The sequence below is a fragment of the Cnephaeus nilssonii genome (genome assembly GCF_951640355.1).
Source record: "Cnephaeus nilssonii genome assembly, chromosome: 6".
Classification (NCBI taxonomy): domain Eukaryota; kingdom Metazoa; phylum Chordata; class Mammalia; order Chiroptera; family Vespertilionidae; genus Cnephaeus; species Cnephaeus nilssonii.
The window spans coordinates 45,026,797-45,045,115 of NC_137077.1; the positions used below are offsets into that span (position 1 = coordinate 45,026,797).

At 42.5% G+C, this 18,319-nt stretch overlaps 1 protein-coding gene across 1 annotated transcript in view; it reads right to left on the minus strand.

Annotated features, from left to right (window-relative positions):
* Window positions 1–18,319, minus strand: part of SLC38A1 (solute carrier family 38 member 1) — a 76,051-nt gene that overhangs the window by 21,445 nt on the left and 36,287 nt on the right. The window lies entirely within an intron of this gene.

The window sequence follows — 18,319 nt, forward strand, 5'->3', positions numbered from 1 at the left end:
CTCTCTGCATGGGCTGCCTCCTTCCCAAACCCTCTCACTACCTCGCACACCTGCTGAACCTCTGCCGTCGGGCCCAGCTCAGATGTCACCTCCTTGGGTGTCTTCCCTTGCCCCAGACAGAAAGACTGCTCCTTCGCTCTCTCGGGTTTTACGGCACTTTGTTCCCCCCATATCCACTGGGGGTACAAAATGATCAACTGCAGAGTAGGTGGGCTGCCAGAGCTGGCCAGAACACACAAGAGGAACAGAGCTCAGCAGAAGTAAAACAAACACTGGGAGAAAGAATAGAAACCCCAGCACTTAGGATGGAGGTTAATAAATAGAGGGGAATTTAAATAAAGATATGGCTGTAAGGAAGTGCCTTCATATATAGACCGAGTTAGCGAAGATCCTTGAACAAGAAGGTGATAAAGAGGGTAAGTCCCTCATTATCTATTCTGGCTGAGGGACACAAGAAACTGAGAGCAAGCATGTTTTATTAACCACTCCAGTAGTTTCGAATATGTAAGGGAACATGATGTGATACGCTCTGCCAGAGAGTAAGATATAGGAGACAGTTGTGGTATGGTTTTTCTTTCATCGTTTAAGATAAACAGTATTTATGTGGAAGAAGTAAGATTTGAGTTTCATTCAGAGTTCACACATGATTTTAGGGGCACTGAACAGTAAGTGGCAACTTTGGCATGTGCATGTGACAGGCCACCGAACCCCAGGTGGAGGTAGGATGGAGGCAATTTTAGGATAAGCCATGTGCTACGCTAGAGTGACCACGTACCCTGCTGAGTCAATTCTCCTGGGACTGACCTGAAGAAGAGGGGACTTAACACTGGGCCCCAAGCTAATGAGCACAGAGTATGACCTTGTCGGAGCTATGTGCCTAGCAGAAGGGATAATTACTAACAGCTACGTAATGATTAACCAAAGGCCCTATGTCTGGGCAAATGGGTTACTTATTAGCAAAAGAAATATTCTAAGGAAACTTCAACACATTTTATTTGGTTGAATCTCTTTGTAGATGATGCTCAGCTGGCCTATGGCCCTTGGCAAGAGATAAAGAATTTCTTCATGAACTCTTATTGCTTCTTTTTCTTTCTTTTTTTTTCTTTTATGGGAGATGGGTGTGTTTTTTTAATCTGCACCCAAGGGTAAATTTTTCATTGATTCCAGACAGAGAGGAAGAGAGAGGAGGAGAGAAACATCGATCCATTGCTTCACACACGAGCCCCAAATGGGGATTGAACCCTCAACTTAGGCATATGCCCTGACTGGGAATCAAACCTGCAACCCTTCAGTGTGGGGGACGACATGCTAAACCCTGAGCATACCGGCCAAGGCCCTTCGTCTTCCTTTTCAGGTAAGGGAAGTGTTGATCAGGGAAGATTTTAGCAGGGAGTTCACCTATCCTGTTCCCCACACTTAACAGCCGAATGAAGTCCTCCCACAGTTGATGAGAACAACTCCCTGTTCCTGTGCCGAAGAGACATAACCTTGCACCCCCGACAAGAGGACCTGCGCAATGAGCGTATGACAGCCTTTGCCTTTGGTCACCCAATCTCTGAGGACTCTCCTCTCATCTCTCCCAAAACACAGATCTTCCCTCCAAAGACTAAAATAAGAACAAAAATATTTTTCTATCAGGTCACCCCTGCGGATCCAAATTCTATATGTAAGATTCTAAGACTGCTTTAGGCTATAATAGATTCTAGCATTAATGGGATTAGATTTTTAAAGAGTAGATTCTTAGAAAGGACCAATACATTGTCTAATGGGCTATAATAGATCCTGGAAAAGTTTGAGGATCCAGTCATAGATGTCAGAGACACAGAAATTGTGACATCTAAATGTAACTAACCTCAAAGACACAGACAACAGGAGGGTGAAAGTGGGGTGGGGGAGGGTGAAGAGGGTAAAGGGGGTCAAATATATTGTGAAGGAGGGAGACTAGACTTTGGGTGGTGAGCACACAACGCAATAAACAAATGATGTATTACAGAATTGTACACCTGAAACCTATATAATTTTATTAACAAATGTCACCCATATAAATTAAAGCGCGCGCGCACGCACGCGCACGTACACACACACACACACACACACACGCACACACACGCACACACGCACACACGTCTAGCTATAAAATGAGATCACATGAGGTACTCCCGGCTCATGTAAAGCCCCTGAAAGAGGTGGAGGTGAAGCGGCAGTCACCCCTGTGGATCCAGAAAAAGCTCGGATGGGGCTGCCACGCAGGTGACTGCTTTCAACTCCCCCAGGACCCACTGCTCTCAAAATACAGAACCCTTGCCGGCCTCCCCCGCACGCCTCTCCCTGTCCTCTCCCAGCCAGTGACGGGTAAAGCAGCTTTTCTCAGTTTAGTGTGTGTGTGAGTGACGTCAGGATCTTGTCACAGTGAGGATTCTGACTGAGGAGGTCTGGGGTGGGGCAGTTCTAACAGGCTCCCAGGTGATGCCGGTGATGCTGGTCCATGGGCCCCTCTTGGAGCAGCAGGGATTCAAGCGGAGCTTCGGCCCCGCGGTATATACATCTCAGTGTTGCTGATTCTCACGACCACTGAGGTAGGGCTAAACCGCCCGCCACGCTGTCTGTGGGTGGGTGCCATGCCAGCATTACAGCGCGATTACCCGTCACGTGGGCCCACAGCTGCGCAGGTGAGACTGCATTTAGAGCTGAATTATCATCATTCCCTGCGTCACTGACCTGCCCTCAGTGTGAAAGCAAGGTCTTATCTGCTTCCTTTGGTTGGCTTCCTCGGGGCATTAGGGCCCTGAGGTATATCTTCACCAAGGTTTATGTTTCCCACCCACTCCCGTCTGCCTCACCCCAGCCCGTTCCTTTCCTGGGGCTCTCTGGGCCAGACAGCCAGTGACGCCAAAGGCCTGGAGTAACCTCAGTCCTCAGTCCCCAGTCCCGGGAGGCGCCGAGGAGCAGAGAGCGGGGCCCTCTGATGGGGTCGGCAGATTGGCCTCCCCCACATACACAACAGGCTGGAGTCTTTTGCTGCTGCCTCCCCGCTGCCTACTCCCATGGCAAGGCCCTGGGACCCAGGGCACCAGACCAACGCGTCTCCTTTTTGTCCTTCATGGCCTCGGGCCAGTTTTTCACAGTCTGAATGGTATCTGGCTTCGTACTCAGAAATAAAATACATGTTCACCAAGGTATATATTTCTTCTTTTCAACTCCACTCCGCTCCTCCACCAGCCATGTCTCTAGCGTTCCAAAAGGGATATGAGGCTCAGCGCACTATATAACTCTTCCTCTTCTAAACCTGGTCAAAGGTATAAAACTTTTACCACCCTCAATCCAATGAGCAGAAAGTCCTCATAAAAACTCCCTGCACTGGAGGAAAAGTGATCTTTCGCACCAGTCCTACTTTTATCCATCAGCATCTCCCACCAATCTTCAGGCCCTCACTCCAAAACTCAAGGACACATATGCTGGTTGAGGCAAAATATCTACACGAAAATGTAAAACTTCGGTACAAGGAGACGTATTGTTTACTGGCCAACCATCCTCCAGTCCTTCCCCCTGCTGTGACCTCTCCCTCAGTCCCTTCTCCCTCTTACCTTTCTTCTACATTTCCAAACTGTCTCCCCTTCTGGCACCTTTTCGTTCATCTTTTATTGCCACTAACTCCACCTCCCACTCCTCCCAAGGGAAACATCTGTATGAAGTGAGTAAAGATTTAAAAGCACTGCTGAGCGGGGCACAGCGCTAGCTGGGGAAGAAGGGAGCTCTGGGTGTCCTGGAGAACCCAACTGAGAATGGTCAGATGTGGGGGGTTCCCGGGCTAGTGTGCTGGCCAGCCAGTGGGAAAGGAAAGTCAGCGCGTGGGAAAGAGAGGGCTTTCAGTGCGGGCCCGTGCCATCTAAGCCGAGCAGGGAAGGACACACAGACCAGCAGTTCTCAGTGACATTCAGGGACAGAGACAGTGGGAGCACGTAAGCAAGGCTGGATGCTGGGAGTAGAAGAGATTGTGGTCAGAAGTCGGGTAATTGCAGAGGGGGTGGTGCAGCGTGGTTCCTGGCCCAGGGAAGCCGGGCAGGTGGCAAGCGTAAGTGGAGAGGAAAGAGGACACAGAGGAAGAATGGTTTATTTCTTGAGAGCTCAAGTGGAAGGAGATAAGGTGTCCTGGGTCCCTGATTCATGTGAAATTTCAAAATTACCTTTTACATACAAATGCATTTCCTGGAGCTTTAGTTTACTTTAGTGGGAATTCAATATAATCAATAAAACACTTTCTTGATCTTTACTAAAATTAAATATAGGGGTATTCGTTATGTTAGGTCCATATCAGAGCCCTCAGGCCTGGGAATCGGACTCCAAAGTCCTTACCACCACCACGCTATGTTGTCTGCCCAGGGCAATGTGCAGAGAATGTGTAGGAATGACAGCAGAAGACAAAAACTTAGATTAAAATACATCAAACTATTAACAGAGCTCAAGTTTTAACAGTGACACTTTGGATGATTTCTTTATACTTTTAAAATTAATTTCATGCATTTTCAAAAAAGTAATGATTATCTTACCTTTACAATAAAAGTATTGAAACAAAAACTATAAGTAGCCTTTCGAATAATATATTATTATTCCAAACCCTTTTGGGGAGGGTGGTTAAATCCCAAGCCCCTATTTTATTTAAAGAGCTCACAAAATACGAAAAGAAGCAGAAATATATAATCATTCAGTCCTGAAGTGGACTTCTTAGTCATTAAATTCTGACTAAATTTCAACATTCTGAGGGTCAGAGGTCCAGCACCCCGGGATCTGATAGCATGTGACTGTTTATAATATTTACCAACTGAACTAGGGAAGGAAAGGATGGTTTTAAAGGTTGGACAGGGAACAGGTGGTGGTCAATTATTTGTATAATTAATTCTATGTGTTTCCTTGTAGGTAAATCTAAATTCTTTGGTGCAAGGCTGCTCTTAAAATACCCTCACTGTTGGTTAGATATTTTATTTTGTCTAGAGAAAGAAATATGTATCGCTGATGACCAAATCAAATAATATCAACATATTTATTCCTAAAAAGAAATAAGTATTTAAAAGAGGTATGCAGATGGAAATATAATTTGTCAGTTTAGTTGACACTTAGTGAGGTTAAACAAGTTAGGAGGAGGCCTGAGTTTAAATGAGGAAGTTATACCAGTAAGAAAGTCATATGCCCCCACCACTTCCTGTTTTGCCTATAGTCCTTAGTAGAGAGCTGCGGGTTTTGTGGGCGCTCCATTTATAACTCTTGACGTGTCCTTCCTCTTCTTCCATTCCCAAGGATAAACAGTTTCCCTTCTCTTCGAATCTATAAACTTTCCATCATTTTAAAATGATGCCCCCTTTATCATACTGTAAACATGTACCCCTTCAGTGGCAGAAAAACTCCATGTGGGATTTTTGCGCATGCGTGCGCAGATAACACATTCTTACCTCTCTGGGGCGGAGAGAATTGACTTATCAGACACATCTGAGATGATTCACCAACTAAGTACAACTGCTCAATTTTTAAAAATAATGGGTGGGACCCATCTCCTACGATTGCTAACTCTTCCGGTTTACAAAATAGGCACTCATTTTTAGCATAATACTCATCATTAAATAAAGGAATGTGCTATACTTGGTGAATATTTTGGACTTTCACTCCATTAGGAATGATGGGTTTGCGGCTTCCTTCCTACTTTCCTACTGTTTCCATGGTCACGGTGCACATTTAAGGAGAGATGGGAGAGTTAAGAGGAAGAATCCATGGGTTTGTGGTCGTCCCTTTCCTTTCCCACCACCAGTTAGTGTCCTCCAGGGCAAAGTACTTAGCCTCTATGAATCTTACTTTATCTATAAAATGAGGATGATAAATAGGATTGTTATAAAGATCCCATGAAACAATGTGTACTTTATAACTATCTTTTAAAATATATATATATTAAAAAAAATAAAAGCCATTCTCAGCTAGCAAGTCATACAAAAAGCGGCTGCAGGTGGCTTTGGCCTGTAGGCTGTCGTTGGCCGATACAGATGTAGATCAGTGATACCATGTGTCTGATGTAAGGTGAAGCCTGTGGCCATAGAGCAAAGCAAAACTAACTGGCCCATGCAGGGCCAGCTTTCCCACTCTACTAGACCAACTACCACGCCGGGAGTAATAAAGTTCAAGTTAACCTTGAAAACCCAAACTTCTGGACTCTGCTGACCTATTGTGCTGATAGACACCTGGCCGACTATAACCCAGAACAGTGAGCGGAAAAGGCATCCTATGCATCGTGGAGGTGAATCACCCTATTAAAACCTTAGTACAGGTAAGTTGCTTCTTGCAAGCTAAGAAAAAACGCAGTGCTCCAAAATGTACCGGATGCAACTCAACACCGATAGGACTGAGCTCCGTGGACACACTCTTGCGCATGTGCGCGCAGATACCCACTCCTACCTCTCTGGGGCCAAGAGAATTGACTTCTTGGAACCCCTTATCTGGCACATCTTAGATGACTCACCAACTAAGCAAAGCAGCTCAATTTTTAAAAACAATGAGTGGGACTCATCGCCTATGATTGCCAACTCTTTCTGTTTACAAAATAGGCCCTCATTTTGTTTAGCACAACGCGCACCACTTTCTCATTTCCCTGTTTCTGAGCCGCTTCTTATTCCGGGGCATTTCAATAGAGTTCAGTGGCACTGTCACTGTCCTTTTTACATGTATTTCAAATGTTGGCAAGCCTGAATGTGCCACTTCTCCCCTCCCAGTATTATTATTCCCAAACAAGAGACTCTGATGCCCATGATTTTTGCTGCCAGCCGAAGGACAATTTTCTCTTCAGATCATTTCTAGGGAGCAGTGACTATAACTCAAAGAATTTTAAAAACAAGTAACTGATTGACAAGACAGAAGATGAATGCAACCAACCCATGGACCTCCTAGGGTCACCCCTCCAGGGTTTCCTTACTGACTTCCTCTTTTGCCCTGTTTTTATGACAATTTGGTCTTTCCTTGGGAGGCAAAGAACTTCTGGCTTAGGAATGCACAGAAAAGACAATGTAACATTTACAGGGACTAACTTGAGAAATATCACCCAGACCATCTTTGTTACGTTAAGAGCAAAATTATCATCTTGGTGGGTGTGATTCTAACTTTCTGGAATATATATAAGGTAATATAGCAATCATAGCTCAGGACTATTGTAGAGCACTTACAAAGGTACTGCAATTTCACTCCTGTTTAGTAGAATTTGCTGACTTTAGAAAGCTATGTTGACGCAGAACACAAACCTCCTGATAATGAGAAGCCCATTTCTGCAACCCAACAGTAATGATCAAATACCTATAATAAATGAACAGCACTTAGAGCTATGTGCTAATGGGTCTATAGCTCCAGTTCCATTTCTGTCTATCCCTTGTGTAGGCCCAACTGTAAAACACTGAATGTAAGCATAAAGGCACCGGACAGTGATCTCAATTTACAGAGACCCTTATTTTTTAGGTTTACCTTTACCGGCATGGCTATTCACTGGCTTGTTTTGTAAACACTGTAATTATAGACAACACGATGTTGCATATTTTTGGTGGTAGGATAATGATAAGTGGTCCACCAAGGTAAATACTGCGAGAGAGACAGGGACAGAGAAACAGAATGAATTCACCTACAATCGAAGCAAACAATCAACAAAGCGAAGGTAATTGCTATAAACTGACAATGACAACTAGTATCCTTTTTGCAAATAGCAATTTAACAACAAATGCCCTTTTAGCAATGCAATACTAATCTCAAACAGTATCTACTAATCTCTTAACAGAAATACTCTGAACTATTTTGAATTTTCAGATGAAGTAGGCATTCCCAGGAGAGTAACCACAATAACCTTGTGATTATTATATCATTACATCTCCACAGCCTACTTAAAATTTGAGGGTGAACTAAACCTTTCAGTTCATTTTTTTTTTCTTCTGATAAGTTTGCAACAACAATGAGAGTCACTGTTTTGCCCCAAAGCCTTGTTTTCGGTTTTGCAAAGTCGAATTCTTCTTACTTATTCATTCATTCATTCATTCATTCATTCATTTCAGTGAAACATTCTTGAGAATCAGCTACATTGCAAGCACTGTTCTAGATCTTGTTGTCGGGGAGAGGACTGAATTCAACAAGGAAGAATTAGACATTAATCCTGCCTTTGTAGGGCTCACAATTTAACAGGGAAGGTTAAATATATACCTAAATAATGCCTTTCATCTGGACGAATCAGAGAAGCGTTTTTGGAGATGGCCCCTGACCTGGGCCTTCCAGGACCATCAGGGTGCACCATGGGACTGCACAGCCCCACGGCATGGGACTGGGGAGGTGGAAAGGCCGCGCTGAGAGGCATGGTGCAGGGGGCCCCTACAGAAAAGAGGAAGGTCAAGAGTGGCTGATGCAGAGGCAATCTGAAGGGAGGTAAGGTAGTTCAGACAGGTTGTACGGCATCCATTTCTCATTCTAGCTCTCATGCATGGTCTAAATATCTACACTGAAAATATTTTTTTCTCAAGTTTTCTGTAGGTAAGAGGAAAAGGGAAACATTGCACTCGTTTTATGTTCCCTAAAATACAGCTGGTTTTTATGTTCTCTAAAAAACAGCTGTTTTCAATAGTTTTTTTCCCTAATAGCACACGGTTAAAAGGTAATTTAAAGACTATAAACTTTCCACTCCCAGTCCATCCCCAGACCCTGAATCACTATCCAGAAGTAACCACTGTCAACAGTTTTCTTGGGTTCTCTACCCAGATAGTCTGCAATTGATGCATATGTACACTATCTCACCCCACGCTCACTTCACCCAACATTCAGTTTGTTTTCACATCATAATATTCCAGGGAAATTTTTTCCATACCAGTACAGATAAATCTATTTTACTCTTTTAAATATTCTAGTTTATGGAACTACTATGGTTATTGAAGCAATCCTATATAATAAAAGGCTAATATGCAAATTGTCCCCTCAACCAGGAGTTCGACCAGCAGGCAGGCCTGCCAACCGCCCATGTCCCCTCCCCCTGTTCAGGCTGGCTGGACCCCACCCATGCATGAATTCATGCACCGGGCCTCTAATACACACACACACACACACACACACACACACACACACTGAGTGGCCAGATTATTATGCGTTCAGAGATCATAATAATCTGGCCACTCAGTGTATTGTGAAATGATTACCATAAGTTTAGTTAAGATCCATCATTTCATATGGATACAAAAATATATCTTTCCCTTGTGGTGAGATTTTTAGGATTTACTCCCTTAACAATTTCAAATATACCATAGAGTAGTGTTAACTATAGTCATCATGTTATGGGTTATAGTCCCACTACTTATCCTATGTAATAAAAGCGTAATATGCAAATCGGCTGAACAGCTGAACAGCAGAACAACCATCCGGATGACCATCAGGGACCACACTATGACACCCACTGGCACCAGGCCAGCCAAGGCGGGTGCGATGCGATTGGTTGGGGGCCCAGCCATTGCCCCATGATTGCCCCACAGAGGGAGGCCCAGGCCATCAACCAGTGGGCTGCATTGGGTGGGCAGGGCCTCCCTCTGTGAGGGAAGCCCAGGTCCCGGGTGCCACCGGCTGTGGCCAAAGGGAAGCCCAGGTCCTGGGTGCAAGTGGCCGGAGGGAAGCCTGGGTCCCGAATGCTGGTGGCCAGAGGGAAGCGGTGCTGGCAGCTGAGAGGAGGAAGACCTACTCTTGCACGAATTTCGTGCATTGGGCCTCTAGTTCCTTAATAATAAACTTGGCTTTATTTGACTTTGGTGTTACTTGGTTTTTAATTCTTAAATACAAAAGTTCAGTTAAATCCTTAGAAGATATTAAATCCAAGGGCTCCTGAAGTCAGTGGGAAATCTTAAATAGCACATGAGGCAAAGTCAGGCACAGCTCTGACACATAGGAAGCAGTTCAGAAGGTTCACTGGTTTTGCAATATACTTTAGGCATTATGTTACCTGCCATGACCGGGCACGTGAACACCATCCTCCTCCCCCCGCACTCCCCACTTTGTCTACAATTTGGTATACTCAATATTGCAAAACCCTTTCATTACAATAAAGGTGATGGTTCTTGGTGGAACAGTAGTATAATAATTCAGGAATACTGACTGATTACACAAGGCGATTTAAAAGCTAAAGTATCAACTTGCAAGTTTCCATTGATAAGAATAAAATCCCCCTCAGGATGTATATAAATAATGTACGTTTGGTTTCTGAAGAAGGCATCACTAAAAGAAAGTAGTGTCTTAGATCACACAGGTTCTAGAGTCCGGGTGGAATCCTGGCTCCCCTACTTTCTAAGTCATTATCAAGCCTCAGTTACTTCATCTGTAAAATGGCACTGATATTTATAGTGCTGCTGGTGGAGACTAAATGAGATAATATGGCATATGCGGGCTGGGGCAAAAGTAGGTTTACGGTTGTTCCTATGGAAAATAATACAATAATTAATAAATTATAATACAATAAGCTGTGTTTCACGTACTCACAACTATAAACCTACTTTTCCTCCACCCTGTACAGTTACCATTCTATAAATTTTAACCATTATAGTGACTACCTAATGAATACTTTAACAAGCATTTACCATATAGTGTTAATATATAGCAGGCACTACTGGTGTGCTCTCCCTCTCTCTCTAACATACACACACACCCATTAACTTCTTTTTCTTTTTTTAAATATATTTTTATTGATTTCAGAGAGGGAGGAAGAGGGAATGAGAGACAGAAACATCAATGATGAGAATCACTGATCGGCTGCCTCCTGCACCTCGCCCCACCAACTGGGGATCGAGCCCGCAACCCTGGCATGTGCCCTTCACCAGAATCGAACCCAGGACCCTTCAGTCTGCAGGCTGATACTCTATCCACTGAGCCAAACTAGCTAGGGCCCCTAACTTCTCATACATAGCAGCCCTATGGGTTATTAATTAACAAATGTCTTCTTGCATACCACTTTTCAAAGTGTGCTTTTAGATACATTATCGTTTTTATTATCACAAACACTACCCAAGTGAGACAGAAAATGGAAAACAAGATCCGCAAAAGGCTGGTGCTATAATTAACCAAAATAAAATTTAAACTATTGTTTTATTCAGATGTTGTTTCACAATGAGCATTTCAAACAGATTGCTCATAAACCCAGTGTTTACAAATAACTATGCTATCTCTTCAAGCTCTCAAAAATGTAATGAGTTACATTCTCCTTTTTCATGGTTTTAAACTTAAGGGCTACATTATTAAAAGAATAATAAATAATATTACATGCTAAGAAATTATGGAAAAATATTAAGTATTTATTGCTTAATAGATTCTGTATGGTGCAATAAACTTCTCCTTTACCTAGCACTATGAGGAGGTGATATATTCTAAAGAGATTCGTTTTCTATAAAATATATGCCTTTCATAGAAATCTTTAGATAATGTAACTTTCCTATTGTGGGCTGGGGTAAAGGGGATAGTATTGTAAAAAACAAAACAAAAAAACAACACAACAAACAAACAAGACAAACCAAATCCCACCATTCTTCCATGCCAATATTTACTTTCATGCCAACCCCTACTTTTGCTTTGATGGGATTATGGGAAAGCTGTGTGAGAAGATTAGCGAAAGAAGAGGCAGTCACAGTGGAAGGAATTTCTTCCTTCCCATTGCCTTTTTCTTGGATCTCCCTTCTTGGGAAAACTCAACTCAACAGGTGCGTATCACTCTGAGGAATTTGTGCCTCGGCATATTCCCAAATTGCTGCTTCAGGATACAGCCCCATTTCGTTTCCAAAAGAGAACATATACATCCAGATCAAATGTAAACTGGGATTCCTCACTCCCACACTTCCTGTTCTTCAGAATTATGAGGCCTCAGAGTTCAGGAAAACACAAAACCTCACAGCATTCAGAATTCACTGAATCTGCCCTATTTGAATCAGATGTGTGTTGAACAGGGTTGACAGCCATTATGGTTAGGCTGAAAAAAATGAGCCCCAAAGTCATCCAAGGAAAAGAAATCACCCCAGCTAATTTTCACAGGAGCCCAGTGAGGAGCCCGCAGCCAGGCTCAGTGAGACACAGAGGAGCCTTCCCAGCTGCTTTTCTAAAGAAGCCTGGACAGGCTTGGACTCTTTTTCCTTGTTGGCCGATAGGAGTCTGGAAGAGGGCCCTGTACCAGATGAAATGTCTTGATCCTGCCAACTGCTTCTTGGCTTTGAGCAGCTGTGGGAGCAGCTGGTTTTACAACACACAGAGTGAGTCCTTGTTCTGAAGGAGGAGGGTTCTACCTGTTGTGAGAAACTTAGAAGTTTGGGTCTTTATATACAACTACCTTCATGAGCTGTAACCTGAAGATTTGGTGTGTTGTGCTTGCTATTCGCATGTCTTGCAAATAACCAAATGATCTACAATAGTTTTATCCAGGGGAAATCTTCCTGCAATGATGAAAGTCAAGTTTATCCAATTATTTGCTTTCAATCAGAAATTAAAGTCATGAGATAAGAAATCAATTATCCCTGCACCAGCATAATTAAAAATCAATGAATTCCAGGAATCATAGATATCCTAGTAGAGATTTAAAGGTATAAAACCTATAGGAGAGTAAAAACTTGAGAGAAGACAATAATAACAAAATTTCAACAGCTGAAAAGTAGCAGAGCTGAATCTTAAATTGGCAGTGGAGAAAGCCAAGACTAATCCAATTTATACCACAGAATTCCCAAAAGACCCTGGGGGCATTACTGGAAGTAGGTAACAATGGCAGGGCTAAAATAAAAGAGGATCTGTTTAACTTCTTTTAAGAAATGGCTAGATTCCCCAGACCAGGCACCTACTCTGAAAAGCTGTGTGACTACACCTCTCCCATCCTGGCAAAAGATATGTATCCCAAGATACATTCTCTGGAAAGTATAAAATGTAAGTCTCCGGGTGAGAGACTCAGCACAACGTGTGGGGGAGGGGGAACTATAATGAACACTGGGATTGGGTCAACACATGCATGCTGAGGTTGCCACCCCAACTCTTTGCCACCACTTGGTTTCCAGAAAGATGGCAGCAATGCCTAGACCCTCCCAGCAGGTGACTGGAAGCTCTCTGGGTGATTTGAACAGCCAAAGAGAAATGGACACTGGTGGTTCCACAAGTAAAGAGCCATTAACAGCACCTCCAGTAAAGCCAGTGCCAACAAGCCCCATCAGTGTGTATCAGGCTCAAATTCACTTTGCCCTCCCTCCCCACTCTTGAATATAACAAAGAAGGATGACTTGACATTGGAGGAAAGATTCTAAAATGAAAGACAGAGTCCAAAACAAACAACAATGTCAATTTGCACCACAGGAATACAATCAGCAGAATTCAAATTGTTGGAAACTCTATATGACAAATGGCCTGGTTTCTTCAACAAATAAAATGCATGAAGGGGAGAACCAAGATGGCAGCATAGGTAAACACCTATACTTGCTGCCTCCCACAACCACATCAAAATTACAACAAAAGGCAGAACAACTACCACCCAGAACCGCGGGAAAGCTGGCTGAGTGGAAGTTCCACCACTAGAGAGGTGAAGAAAGCGCATTGAGACTGGTAAGAGGTGCAGAGGCATGGAAAGTGCTGGCACCTGGATGTGCTGCTCTTTTAACCGGGAGGGAGATACAAGCTCCTGCTTGCTCTGAACTCCAGTTCCAGGCAAGACTCTGGGGGACCCAGACACATATGGGGAGAAACTGGACTGTCTGGCATCGGGACAGGAACGCGAGTGCGGCTTTCTCTCAGAGGTGCTCCCAGGGATCATTGTTCCTCAGTGGGGGCGCGGGACGTGGAGACCCGGGGACCTCTCTGGTGCAGGGCTGACTGGCAGCCATTGCTATTTGCTCAGCCCTGGTGATTATTCCCACCCAATTTACAACCCCACCCAAGCTGTGCGCATCGGCTTTTGCATACGAATGGCCTGTTCTTTCTCCGCCTAAAAACCTGCCCAACTGCACCTAGGTCAGAGAGCCCCAGAGCTTCCAAAAGAAGGCCCAAGGCCCGGCAGCAGCAGCCTGCCTTGCTTTACAGCTGGGCCTCGTCTGGGCACTTCCAAACCCCATACAAAGAGAAGGAGTCTGCAGATGTCTCTGTAGCTCCTGCTGGGTGGCCCCAGACAATAGGTGACCTTGCAACATCTTGGAGATCCAAGATCCAGTGTACCCAGTGGTCAGTGTGAGACCATAGTAGATTACAACTCTTCACATCCATAAGAGACACACTCAAGGGGCAGACTCAGTGAGCACCAAAGCCCCACTGAAGCAAGTCCTGCCCCATAAGGGTGTCTCCTGCACAACAGATCTTCCAGTGTAGACACAGCTGGTCATCACAGCCAATTGGCCTGGAGGACAATTCCTCCCAGTGATACCAACAGCAATCAAAGCTCAACTACAACAAGACTATGCACACAGCCCACAAAGGGGTGCACCAAGAGGGTCCACCTCAGGTGACTAGGGAGGCTGAGCTACTGGGCCCTATAGGATACCTACCACACAAGGCCACTCTATCAACTCAAGGAGATTTAGCAGCCACCCAGTACATAGAAACAAACACAGGGAAGCAGCCAAAATGCAGAGACAAAGAACTAACTCACAAATGAAAGAAATAAATGAAAGCAAAATACTGGATATAGAGTTCAAAACCACGGTTATAAGGTTATTCAAGAATCTTCTAGAAACCTCTGAGAAATTTAGGGAGACCCTCAAGGATATGAAAAAGGACCAATCAGAAATTAAGCATACACTGACTGAAATAAAGAATAATATACAGAGATCCAACAGCAGACTAGAGGATCCCAAGAATCAAGTCAAAGATTTGAAATATGAAGAAGCAAAAAACACCCAATCTGGAAAGCAAAAAGAAAAAAGAATACAAAAATATGAAGATAGTGTAAGGAGCCTCTGGTTCAATTTCAAGCGTACCAATATCTGAATTATGGGGGTGTCAGAAGAAGAGAGAGCAAGATACTGAAAACCTATTTGAAGAAATGACCGAAAACTTCTCCCACCTGGTGAAAGAAATAGACTTACAAGTCCAGGAAGCGCACAGAACCCCAAACAAGAGAAATCCAAAGGACCACACCAAGACACATCATAATTAAAATGCCAAGGGAAAAGACAAAGAGAGAACCTTAAAAGCAGCAAGAGAAAAACAGTTAGTTACCTACAAGGGAGTACCCATACAACTGTCAGCTGATTTCTCAACGAAAACTATGCAGGCCAGAAGGGAGTAGCAAGAAATATTCAAAGTGATGAACAGCAAGAACCTACAATCAAGATTACTCTACCCAGCAAAGCTATCATTTAGAATTGAAGGACAGATAAAGAGCTTCACAGACAAGAAAAAGCTAAAGGAGTTCATCACCACCAAACCAGTATTATATGAAATGCTGAAGGGTATTCTCTAAGAAGAGAAAGAAGAAAAAAAAGGTAAAGATAAAAAATTATGATCAACAAAGTGACAACAAATACATATCTATCAACAAGTGAACCTAAAAACAAATTAATAAAAAAACCCTGATGAACAGAACAGACTGGTGAATGTAATAGAATCAGGGGCATGGAAAGGGAGCAGACTGACAATTCTTGGGGGGAATGGTTAGGGGGTACGGGAAGAGATTAGACAAAGAGCTTACACCTGTGGACGAGGTCAGTGGGCAGAGGGAAGGCCTTGAGTGGGGTGGGAACCGGATGGAGGGGAGCTATGGGGGAGAAAAAGAGGAACATCTGTAATAATCTGAACAATAAAGATTTAAAAAATAAATAAATAAATAAAAATGCATGGAAAAAAAGGAGAGAGAAATGGGGGGAACTATAGATTGAAAGAGACTTAAAACACATATCAACGAATTGTGCTATATGGACCCTATTTGAGTATTGATTTGAACAATCCAAGGGTTTTTTTAAAAAATAAGATAACCAGAGCAATTTAAATATTGTTGGATGTTTAATGATACTAGGAAACTGTTGTTAATTTTTTAGATATAACATATTATAATTGTTTTAACAGTCCTTATATTTTAGAGAAATATGTTGAAGTATTTATGGATGAAATTATATGATAGCTGGGATTTGCTTCAAGATTGTCTGGGTAAGGGGACTGACTAAACAAGCATGGCATGGGATGAAGAAAACATGAAAGTCTTTTATAATATTATCTTTACTATATGTTTGAAACTTTCAATAACAAAGAAAACTATCATTAGAATCCTCAGAGAAGATAATAAAATCGTAAAACAGAAACAAAATAATATAAAAAGAAATATTCAAAGAATTTTTAAAAGCTCCTGTAAATAAATAATAACAGAAATAAAACATTTAGTAAAGAGTTAAAGAATAAAATTGAGGACATATCCCAGGAAGTACAGTGAAAAATTATAGAAATGAAAATAAAGAAAAGAATAAAAATTAGAGGACTAGTTCTCTAATGTTTAAAATCTTGGTAACAGTTCCAGGAAGAGTGAAAAGAGAAAGAGGAAGAAGGAATTCATCAACACAATAATGTAGGGAAAAGTCCCAGAACTGAAGACCATGAATTTCTAAAAGAAAAGAATGCATACCAGCCAGGTGTGTCTCAGTGGGGTTGAGCATGGACCTATGAACCAGGAGGTCACGGTTCGATTCTTAGTCAGGGCACATGCCCAAGTTGGGTGCTTGATCCTCAGTGGGGGACATGTGGGAGGCAGCCAATCGATGATTCTCTGTCATCACTGATGTTTCTATCTCTCTCTGCTTCTCCCTTCCTCTCTGAAATGAATACAAAATATATATTTAAGAAAAAAAAGAAAAGAATGTGGCAACTTCCTAACTCAGTGGATGAAACAGGCTCATATCAAAACACATTATCGGAAACTGCAAAACATTGGGAGTAGAGAATTGACAAGTTTTCAGAAAAAGAAAAACAAAAACTCTGGCTATATTTGAAAGATTGGGAATCAGAAGTACTATAGTATATAGGACTTCACAACAGAAAAAACTAGAAAACAATGAAGTAATACTTTCAAAATTCAGAAGGAAAATTATTGCCAATCTATAATTTCTATATCCAACCGAACTACCAATTAAAGGTGAAGGTAGAATAAAAACATTTTCAGACATGAAGACCTCAAACATTTTATTTCTATTCATCCTTTCTCAGCAACAGAGGCAAGGAAGTAAATACAGAAAGAGGAAGAAATGAAATACAGGAAACAAGGAGTCTAGCAGAGAAGAGAGGTGAAGGGAATTCCCAGAATAGTGACAAATAAAGATTTCAAAATAAAAGTTACTATCTATGACTCAGTTCCCTTGTCTGTGGAACAGGGAGCTAACAATAGTACCTGTCTCAGACTTGTAAGGATTCAGCATAAAACACTCAGAGTAGTACCTGGCACAAAGTAAGAGCTACCGGGTATTACCATTATCAAAGAGTTGACTCTACTCTATGTTAACATATAACTACTTTACATATTACAATAACTTTAACCTTTTGCACTCGGATGTCGAGTGTGACTCGACAGGGTTAGCATTAGAATAAAGGAATCGAGAAAAAAGCAAGCGAGTGCAAAGGGTTAAAAAAGAAAGAAATCAATGTAAAACACATTTCTGAACTGAACATACTTCCAGCTTTGGAATGACTAAAAAGAGTCATAGAACCATAGGGTTTAGGAGGTTTGCAGGGTTCTGAGATTTTTCTAGTGTAATTTTCTTGTTTTAAAGTGTAGGAAATTGAAGTTCAGAGTGGCTAACCTGCTTCAGACTACACAGGCATTTAGAAGAGGAGCTGGACTGGCAGTCAGCTATTTCATGTCATCACACTAAAAATCAGAAGTGCAGCTAGCCTCAGAGGGTCACACATACAAACAAAATCACCACAGAAATAGTTTGTCCAATTCAGTGATTATATCCTAGAACCAGGCACTGCACTCAAATATACATAAGCAGAAAGGCCACATAGAGAGAGCTATACAGAGCAAAAAAGAGAGGAGGCTACTGAATTAGGTTGACATTAGGAAGAAAAAGTATTGAATTCATTGCATAGGAAGGACGCCTCTGGTGGCTTTACACACAAAAGTGAGAATATTAATCCCTAATGCTCTGGACCAATATGAGGCAGCATGGATGTGCATTGCTCATCCATAAGTAAAAGGATGGGAAGCAATGCACATCCATCACAGTTTTCTAAGCCTTTCTAAAGGAATACCCACCATTTTTAGGAATAGTAGTCTTTTTGGCCACTGCTACCAAAGTAATGATGCTCTCATCAGAATGATCTGGCAATGAAGACTACTGAGCAAGGCAAT